The sequence below is a fragment of the Triticum aestivum genome, chromosome 6D (assembly GCF_018294505.1).
Source record: "Triticum aestivum cultivar Chinese Spring chromosome 6D, IWGSC CS RefSeq v2.1, whole genome shotgun sequence".
NCBI classification, from domain to species: domain Eukaryota; kingdom Viridiplantae; phylum Streptophyta; class Magnoliopsida; order Poales; family Poaceae; genus Triticum; species Triticum aestivum.
In genome coordinates this window covers 241,407,892-241,418,390 of record NC_057811.1, presented here as the reverse complement: position 1 = coordinate 241,418,390, position 10,499 = coordinate 241,407,892, and positions in this window count along the sequence as shown.

Here is a 10,499-nt window from a genome sequence, read left to right as displayed (position 1 = left end):
AAATAATATACAAAACCGACAGCACTTCAATAAAGTTCAAGAAAGGTTAGCCCTGCTCGGGAGCTGCAGCGCAAGCAGCTGAGCAAGCTGATGAGATTGCGCTTGTTTGATGCTTATATCCTCCTCACTCTGAAATAGAAACAAGCAGATAGATGACAGGTTTTGCACATATAAGTATCAGTGCTGACAACTCATCACATTTGTTATTGACGAATAAAGTGACACAGTTTAAAATAGCATTAACACAATATGGTATTGTTCAGGTTAGACATGGCAGGAAATGACATTGTGAAGGAGTTGGCAGCTTCACGACACCACTGGATTACAGATCAAGAACTCATAAGTATCAATGGTTAGTGTGCTGTCAATTTATCCCATTTCAGATTGGCAAATAAAGAGACGGTTTAAATAATAGTAGAATGATATGACATTGTTCATAGTTAAGACATTGCAGAATATGACATTGTGCTGTAGTGGGTAGGTTCACCACACCACTGGATTACGGATCAAGAACAGAAGCATACATGCAGTGCAAAAGAAGATCACTTGCTCTGTATAGTTTAATTTACATGGTATGAAGAAGGAACTTGGTTGTACAACTGAAAACTTAAATTGAGAAGGACAAACTTTTGTTTATGAACTACATAATAAACTTTAAACATGCAATTTGATGCAAACACCAAAAATAAACAGCTGTTGCAGTCATGCCTAACCAAATATACACAACAAAGTTTGAAGGCTTGAGAAGGACAAACTTAAATTAGTGGTGAAGACCGGCTCTATAAAGCCCTTGTCCATGCTGATGGGCGGGGGGGGGGGGCAATTCAAGAAGTTTACCACAGAATCTTCTTCATAAGCATTGCCTTTATTCTACATTTTGTTAAGAGTAAATATAGATGTGATAATATAAGAAAAAATGGATAATATTTAAGATAAGATGAAGAGTGATGCTACATAACCAAGTAGCTATAAATGTAAGTACAGCGATACAGGCAAAAGGTACAGTCAAGAGCAATGCAGAGCGAAACTTCTTCAGTACCATCGGTGTTATCCAACCTTATGGTAAGAGTAAATATAGATCTGATGTGTAGAAAATGGAGGGCAAAGGAAAATAAGCTGCAGAGTGATGGTACATGAACAACTAGCTATCAATATAAGTACACTGATAAAGGACAACAGGTACTTACAAGAACAATGCAGAGCTAAAATTTTCATTGGCATTGGATATATTCTACACTAATGTAACCATTCATACAGATCAGATAATTTGGAGCGAACAATTGATAAGTAAGCTATCATGCATACTGCTGTCACATAATGAACCACGTATGAATGCAAGTACAGTGATACAGGACAACAGGTACTAACAAGAGCAAAGCAGCGGGCAGCATATTTGCGATATCCTGTCGTCCTTTTCAAACCGGAATTCTTCTTCGAGCAGATTTCCTGCAAAAGAGATCCGTAAGGCACATGCGGAAAAGTAGAAGTTCAAATTGTCATGTGATATCATAGACATACCTCATCCTGGGAACGAGACCAGTGCATAACAAGGTTTTTCCATTCAATGTCTTCTAAATTTAGCACAGGAGACTTCACCGGAAATTCGTTTATAGACTTGCCATCAAAGTGTGATTTCCTCAGGTAACACCGATACTGCTGCAATGCTTCCTTGAAAAGCGCAAGCAAGCTTTGCTTGTCATGACTATCCAGATTGACCCTCGCCTACTTACAACAATGTAATGTAAATCATTGATGTGTTCAATCAGCAGAAAACAGGAAAATAATCACCATGAATAATAGCACTTACACGTAAGTGGGACAGGAAGATGTGAAAATGGTGTTTGTCTTCACTATAATCTTCCCATGATGGGAATATATGCACGTAGTCCCTAACAACATTGAAAGCATTGTCTTTTAAACTGGGAATAACTGGAATGGGGTTCCAATCTGCAGGAATTGGCCGTCTCTGCAGTTGGGATAGGTCTTCGGCCGGTGGACTTGCTGTACTTTTTGCTGGAGTGGGATTTTTCTGTGGTACGGCTGGTGCTATGGCAACTGAAATTGGCATACCTTTTGCTGGAGTGCAGGTCCTGTGTGGTGGGGCTAGTGGTGTGGCCAGTGAAGTATGGGTACAGTCTGCTGGAGTCGGTCCTACGTTTTGTGTCACTGGTTGTAGAGCCAATATAAGTGGGGTGCTGTCTGATTTCTCCGGCACCACCACGTTTTTCAAGGACTTTGCTGGTGCTCCTTCAGGTTCGGCAATCACCCTCTTCCTTTTTGATGTCTGATGCACAAGAACAACATTTGAGTGGAAAAACATGGTATGGTGACAGATGGAATATGTATTGATAATGGATGGGCATGGCATCTTGACATATATGATGAGTAAACTAAGCAGATGGTGGTGCAACAAAGTAGAAGAAATGCAAGACACCTTATGCAAGATACGCGCAATCAATAAAACCTTGCCAAATTAGAACAGGCACCTTGATGGGTGAACAGGACATGCCATCTACCTTCGACTCCTCGAGGTCAGAATATTCATTAGGATCATATTCTGAACAAGAATCTGCAGGTGGAGAGCATATGAGTTTCATTGCATCCAGAATGGCACTCAATGCATTGGTGCCAATTTTGTTAGTCGTTGCAGTGTTCCACAATATTCTTCTGCGCGCATTCTGATATCCATTGTGATTATGTACAATATCTGAGAAGCATGAAAAGATAAATAGTAGTGAGATTATCTTTGTAATGCAGAGGATATTCTAATATAGGGCCTCCCTGTAAACCCTTGTGTGCTATCACTGGATTCTGATAAAAGAGCCCATGTGTGCTGTAATATGGTGCGTGCATTAATATAATCTGGCACAAGTGCACAAAAAATAGGCTCCAGAAGTCAGGATAGTTGGCAGATGATAGGTTCATAATATACTGTATAGAGAGTTTATTGCCAAACCATGATAACAAGAGCACACAGCAACTAGGCAGATCGTAGTATACATAAAAGGGTACACCATAACCAGGATATATAAATCGAGAAAGTGGAACTGGCTGGAAAATACGGTGTTGTATTTCCGCTACTAATTGAAAGCCAATCGATCATGTACATGCCAGCTCTATCAGCTGTTGACTGCAGATGTCCCTGCTCCCCTTCCTAAAAAGGAACATACTGTACATATTAAATACAGGATAACAAAAGAGGAACACGTTAAAGAACAGAAGAGGAAGCATATTCTTGAGGTTCCACTTCTTTGCATACAATGTTGGTTGCCCACTCATGATGAATCACAGCGCCCAAAGAAATGCAATTCAATGTTGTCTCTCTATATGTGGCCACATGCATTTGGAAAATCAAGTGGGAGAATTAGCTGACCAATTAAATGTGTGTCTGTTAACTAATATCAGTATTATATCACAATTCGTATTTGAAGAAGTAAGCTTTGGACTTATGATTGGTGTGTTGTTTGGCTTCAAGAGTGGACTACTGCTAGTGCGACACAAAGCAGCTACACAGATCATAGTGTAGATATAATGGGAAAACCGTAGGCATCACAAGTAAAATCAGGAAAGTAGAACTTGCTGGAAAATATAGGCTACTATTGCTGATACGGCTAGAAAGGCTTCGGATACCAGCTCTCTTCAACTGAAGGTGCGGTACTGTTAACATCAATGTCACTCTTAAAGGCGACACATCTCCCCGCATTTCCTTGCTAATCTTATAGGATTCAAGTGGGCAGGCCACTACAATTCCTATTCCTATGTTTACAAAATCCTACGAATCAAAGAGGCCCGAAGAGTTGAAAGTGTCCATCACAACCGACCGAATAGACCTCTACACTGCAAATGTCCCTGCTCCTATTCACTAGAAGGAACATACTGTACTACTATCATACTCCCTCCGTTCCAAAATATAAGTCTCTATAGAGATTTCCACTATGGATCACATACAGATGTATACAGATACATTTTAGAGTGTAGATTCACTCATTTTGCTCCATATGTAGTCCATGGTGGAATATATACAAAGACTTGTTTTTAGGAATGGAGAGAGTACTTATTAAAGAAGAACAGAGGAGGAACATGCTAAAGAAGAGAAAGCAGATTTTGGGTAATAAAATGTTCGTTGTGCAGTGCCCACACATGATGAACCAGGGCGCATTAAGAATGCAACTCCCTGCTGTCTCTCTATATGTAGTGCACGTGCTTTTCGAAAGTAAAGTAGGAACATTAGCTGACCAAATAAATGTTATCTGTTTTAGTAATATCAGCATCATATCAGATTCGTATTTGAGCAACAAGTTTGGAATTATGAGTGGCATGTTGTTTAGCTTGATGGATTGAGGAGCAGTGCTAAGCAGCTACGATGACGGTACTGAATATAAAGGAATGTCTGCATGCAAGTCGCGTGACTTTCGTCATTTGGGCTAGTCAACCATTTCAGGCGGTTGGATGAAGATTCTACGTCTCCTAACCCTTCTTCTTCCTCGTCTCTGATTCTTCCCCTACAGAACACCGCACGGGCCGCCAGCCGAACCACCGGCCCCCCCCCCCCCCCCCCCCCGCCCTCCCCTGAACCGCCCCCACCGCCTGTGTTCCTCCGCCACACCGCCCTCACCCGCGTCGAGTTTTCTTCGTTCGACGAGGCCCCACCACTGCCAGGTCACAGCCCCCCACAACCACCATCCCTACCTGAGCCCCTTCCTTCCCTCCAGAGAACTCCGGCGAGCTCTCAAAAATTGACAGACCCAATTTTGAAATTTAGTCTACTGTCATTTAACTAGTGTGGAACATAAAAGGGGAAAACCATAAGCATTGCAAGTATAGTGTTGCGCGTGCCATGGCGGATCTGAAGGTGCAAATCGGACAAAGGAAACTTCGCAACCAATGTTTGCTTTGAACTAACAAGTAAGATCCTAAGTGATGGACAAGAAATCACAGTAAAGTAGTGGCGATCTATTTTCTTGCTGCGATAAATAAGTTGAGTAGATACGAAAGAGTACCACCTCTGGTGCGGCGCTGTGTATGCATCTGCTGAGAATTTGATGGTGTTGTGGTAGCGATGGCTGTCGGCGGTGTGGAAGCAGATCTAGGAGGGTAGACGGTGGCGGCGAGGGAAATATCCCGGTGCGGTGGACGAGACGGTCGTAGGAGGGTAGACGGTGGCGGCAAGGTGGACGACGATGGGGATGAAGCGAGAGGACGGGATGCAAGGATCCTGGTCCGTAGCCATGGATGAGAGAGGTCGATCTCTTGTAATGGACGATGGCGTCGGGGTATCAGCTCCGGCATGGTGGTGGAGGACGGCGGTGGATGGGGTGGCGGACGGAGGAGGCTGGGATGGAGAGGGTGTTTTGGTTCCCACGAAGTACGAATGGGGAAATGGAGGGAGAGAGGAAGGGGAGAACCATGTCTTCAGGGCGCGCTTGTCTCAAATGTGATGAAATTTGCAAACTTAGCCCCCGTTTAAAATTTCCTACATCACAGCAATATTAGTCGGTTGGGGATAGGATGGTAATCTCGCATACACCGAATATTTGCCGACGGAGATTTCGGCCGACGAGAGTTTGTTTTGGCACCCACCATGTATGAATTGGGGAGGGAGGCGATTTCGACTGAGGAGACACTGTGTTTTGGCGCCCACTGTGTATGAATCTGGGTGAGAGGTGGTTATGTCATGTTTGAGTGAAATTACAAACCTACCCCTATCAAGACCTATTGAAATCGAGCCGACATGGGTTGCATGTCAGGGACAGGCAGTAATTTCCATCTTCCATATTTTTCTTTCGGGTGGTCACTGCGAGTTTGGCCGCTTCGTTCAATTTTTTGAGAAAGCTTGCACGTTTACCGTGCCAACTCAATCCGAATCCATTTTGTATTCTACTTTTGTTCACGCAGGATCCATTTTCGATTGCAATAAAATTCTATATACATCATTTTTTATATATACTTTCGAAACCACAACAAAGAATATTTCTCCTTTATATATATAATATGATTCAACAATGATCCCAAAATCATAAGGTTGAATTCAAAAAATTTAAACCAAATTATGTTCTACTAAAATGTATGGATCAGTAACATCTACATATTAAATAACATAGATGCGCGTGAATTCATATGAGTATGCATGTTTGATAGATCAATTTTGGTTCGAGTATGAATTACATGTATCATCATCTCGAATTCAAATATTTGAATCCCTTTTATGTTGATATTTTCTATACACACAACTAAATATCTGAATCTCCTTTCACGCCCATCTCTCTCGCATGCTCCTTCATGTAGCTATCACTCTCTTTTCTCCAACTCACCCACACACTCACTTCATGTTTCTCCTATTTTCGCAAACATGGTCTCTCGACGTCTCCCTTGAGAAGTGTCACACTCTCCCTATCATTATACATTACACGGTTTTCATCATCTCTCACGTCTCTATCGTTCTCTGGTTTCACTAGGTACCTAAGCTTTCTTTTTCACCGCCACACACACACACACTCACTCGTCTTTCACTTTGTCTTTCTCTCTATAGGGTTCTCTCACGCACCCTATATCTCTCTATATATGACTCATACCACTAAAATTACTCACTCCTGCAGACACAACATTTGTTGCGGTCTCCTTTCCGTCTCCATCTCAGTTATAAAACTGACATTATTCATTTGTTTACCGATCAGACAAACTCTGCCCTCTCTCTCTCACACACACACACACACATACACACAACTCCAGCTTCCACTCCCCTTCTCGACGTCTCTCTCTCACACACACAAAACTCTCGCTTTCGCACCCCAACTCGTATTTCTCTCACAAACATTGATCGACTAGCCTCTAGATAGGCTTATACACCCGCACACTCGTGCTTCCACTATCTCGTACATGTCTCTCTCACGCTCCTTATATCTATGTAGATTTTTCGTCCCTTCTTGAGACACCCCCTCTCGATCATGCACACACACACTATCACCTCATTTTATGGTGATACCTCTCGCGCACACACTCTTTGTGTCTTTGTCACACACGCACTCCGTCCTCCTCCTCTCTCCCTCTCTCTCTCACACACACACCACACACACACACATGGGCTTTTTGCAACAACTAGCAAGATGCCCATGCGTTGCATGGAACATCAAGATGCATTTGTATGAGTAGTTTATCTTGTGGGAGAAAAGGATGAATGAGGGGAGGCCTTATTTGCAAATATGGAGAGGGGTGTGGGTATCTTTTTGCAAAATTGCCATAGTTTCCTTCCTATCCGTCAGATATAAGTCGGACGACCTATATTGCAGGATGGCAGGCACACCATCATCACCAACTCTGTTTTTTATAAGAGTAGAGATTAGACATATACCACTTCTCGAATCTTGAAACCAACCACATTCCTCCCTTATCTCATCAAAACCACCAAAGGAATATATTTTGAGTGAAACATAACATATTTTTAGTGATATACGTATTTCCAAACTAGACTCTTTTTTCTATCAAATCGGTGAATATGTATTAATCTACTTTGATCGTGTGGCAACGCATTGGCACATTGCTAGTTATTACTACTGTATAATGTTTTGGACACCAGACAAACAGTGGAGTACATATACGAAGAGAAGAGGCGCACGCACGCACACATGAGAGTTACATAAAGGCACCGTAAACAAATAAACCCTAAAACCCTAGGTGCATGATCGCTCCATGCGCGGGTACATGCTACATGGTGGAGCGCACCTTTGTAGGGATAGTCAGCTCGCATGATAATTTCATCCGTACGAGTTGATGGTCAGGACCACAGGTGAATGACCTGGAGGCAGTGGCTCACCAGTCGCCACTGATCGAGTAGCCACATTTAAAATATCATTTTTTTAGCGGGGTAAGAGTTACAATTTTCAATGGCGCACTATAAGTACTAAGTAGTTTTTAGAACGATTGGTATCAAGCGAAAATGGAATTCATAAGTACTAAGTAGTTCCGTCCTGGTTTACTAGTCCCCATCATATTTTGGGTCAAAGTTTGTCCATGAATTTTACTTGTAAAATGTGAATGGAAAACGAGATTTTGTTATACCCAAACAAAAAGGACTGGAGGGAGTGATTGCTCTGACACGGACGAGACCTCTCATAGCGCAGGCATTGAACCGGCGCGCCGGCCAAGAGGGACCCACTGGCTGCACGCCAGGCTGCCTCCTCGCCGCATGCAACTGGCTTCAGACTGCCCCGCCTGCCTCCATTGAATCCGCGGGTGTGCCGGCAACACGTCCTTCCGCGAGCCGTCCGGCATTTTAGAACACAACGTCGGCTGGCTCCTCTCGTCCGCTCGCTATTTAAACGAGGCCAGATGCCTGGCAAGAACCGCACCACACCGCTGCTCCCCATATCCTCCTTGCACCATTTTCTCCACACTCTCCATAGCATTTAGTGAGCAGGAAGACGAGTTCTCCCGCATAAAAGCCGGCTGGGTGCCCCGACAAGCTAGGCAACTCGCTGCCCCACCTCCCTCCTCGCCCCAGGCCGTCAATACCATGGGCGAGGCTGCAGGCGGGCAAGCGGAGGAGCAAGCCGCCGCTCCAAGCTGGCCCCTGGTGCATCAACTCGACGCTCCAAGCCTGCTCGCAGAGGAGTGGCCAGTTGCTGCACGCCGGCACACGAAGGACCACGGCGTCCAGTGCACCGTGGTTGGCCGTGCCATCCGACGCAAACGTTGGCGGAACCGCGCCATGCTGACGGAGGTGCCCAACACGTTTCTGCCCACCGCCGACACCGAGGAATAGTAGACCATGGGAGCCGCCACCGCTCCGAACCCATGAATGCTACGACCACCACGTCGCCGGCATAGACACCCGGTGTGTTGCCCGGTTTGGCTCAAAACATCATGGACCCCAGCCGCGGCCGGCATTAGAAATTATACCTGCTTCCATAAGTTATTCGCGTTTAGTCAAAAAATGACCAAAATATAATTAATTACGCATGGTCTTGACTTGTTGTGCTCGCACTCGTAGTAGGAACTAGAGGTATTTCTTTATTTATAACTCTCCTCACATTTTTTTGGCTTTGAAGTGAATCATGGTTGTGGACATTATCTATGAATGTGTAGATATCTGTGAACATGAGTTTGATGTGGAAGTTGAACTTGGAATGCTGGGCTTGCGTGTGAACTATACCATGTCCAATGCTTCGTCTGTTATTATTTGGAACGTAATTGCTATTATTACATGACCTGAAAAGAAATTATTTTGTGCCACATCCGTAGATGCACGGACATCACAACAGGCATGCTGGCTGGATAAATATTCTTACCTAGCTATTATGAAGGAAAATTTGTATTGACAACAGTTTTAGATAGCAAGAGACGCCTAGCCTGCTCTGCCTCTACTAGCTTCTTTTTGGCTTCTTCCATCTCTTCTTTGGCTTGGGTGAAGAGAGCATCTGATTGCTCTTTTCGCTTCTTCAGGAACTCAACTACATTCTCAAGGGTTGTTGCACGCTTTCTTTCAGCGTTTACTAGAGCCATGAGGACACGAACAGTTGACGACTCCACCTGACTTGTGTGTAATCCAGCATCATCTGGGAATTTACACCTTGTGTCTAATCCAACATCATTAGGGAACGGGCACCTTGTGTGTAATCCAGCCTCATTTTGGAAACATGATCTCGAGCTTGACCATACTTCCCTCCTCGCAGGAACTGCATCCTGACATGAAGTTACTTCTTTTTTAGATCAATACTCAGAGCAACCCAGATCCATTTAGTAGAAGCCAGATAAACAGGCGGAGAAGTGAATTTGATGATGACATGACTACCTTGGATACAACCAAAAATATTGCATACATGTATATTTGTGAGCTGATTTCTAATGCAAACTATGCAATAATTTAATTATGTCCTCCAGGACAAAAATACTTCACAGACTTTTGTGTCATGTCTAATTGCAGGGGTATGGGACATTTGTACAATCCACATATGAAGATAAGGGAAAAAGAGAAGTTTATGTGCTGTTCAAAAAGTCCTCTCACGTCACTTTTGGGCCAAGAGAAGATAGAGTCCAAGTCTCTCACGTTCTGGATTCAGACGCCTAATTGGGTGATTCTTTTTTTGTTGGAAAGTAGATTTCGTGCACTTTCCAACACATTTGGATTCACCTTCAAATTCGTCCGGGGCGTTGAGTTATGAACGAAACAATCTGACATTGCAACAGAATCCGAGTCAAACTACAAGTCCAAAGGTGTTGCATCACTTCCACTTGGGCCCATGAGCCTTGTATGACCTAGGGTTGGTTTTAGGCTGCCTTGGGACGTCCTCCCACCTCCTTGGCCACCACTCCTTGCTCCTATATAAGTAGATCCATCTAGTAGCTTTTTCCTTGGGATTTGTTTAGTTAAAAGTTAGCCATCGCAACTTCGTGTACTTTGTTTGTGTCCAACGACCAAACCAAGACCGCTTCCGGATCCCCACATTTATCCATAATTCATCTATATTCGCAATATTCAGATTGCATTATCATATTCTTGCTTG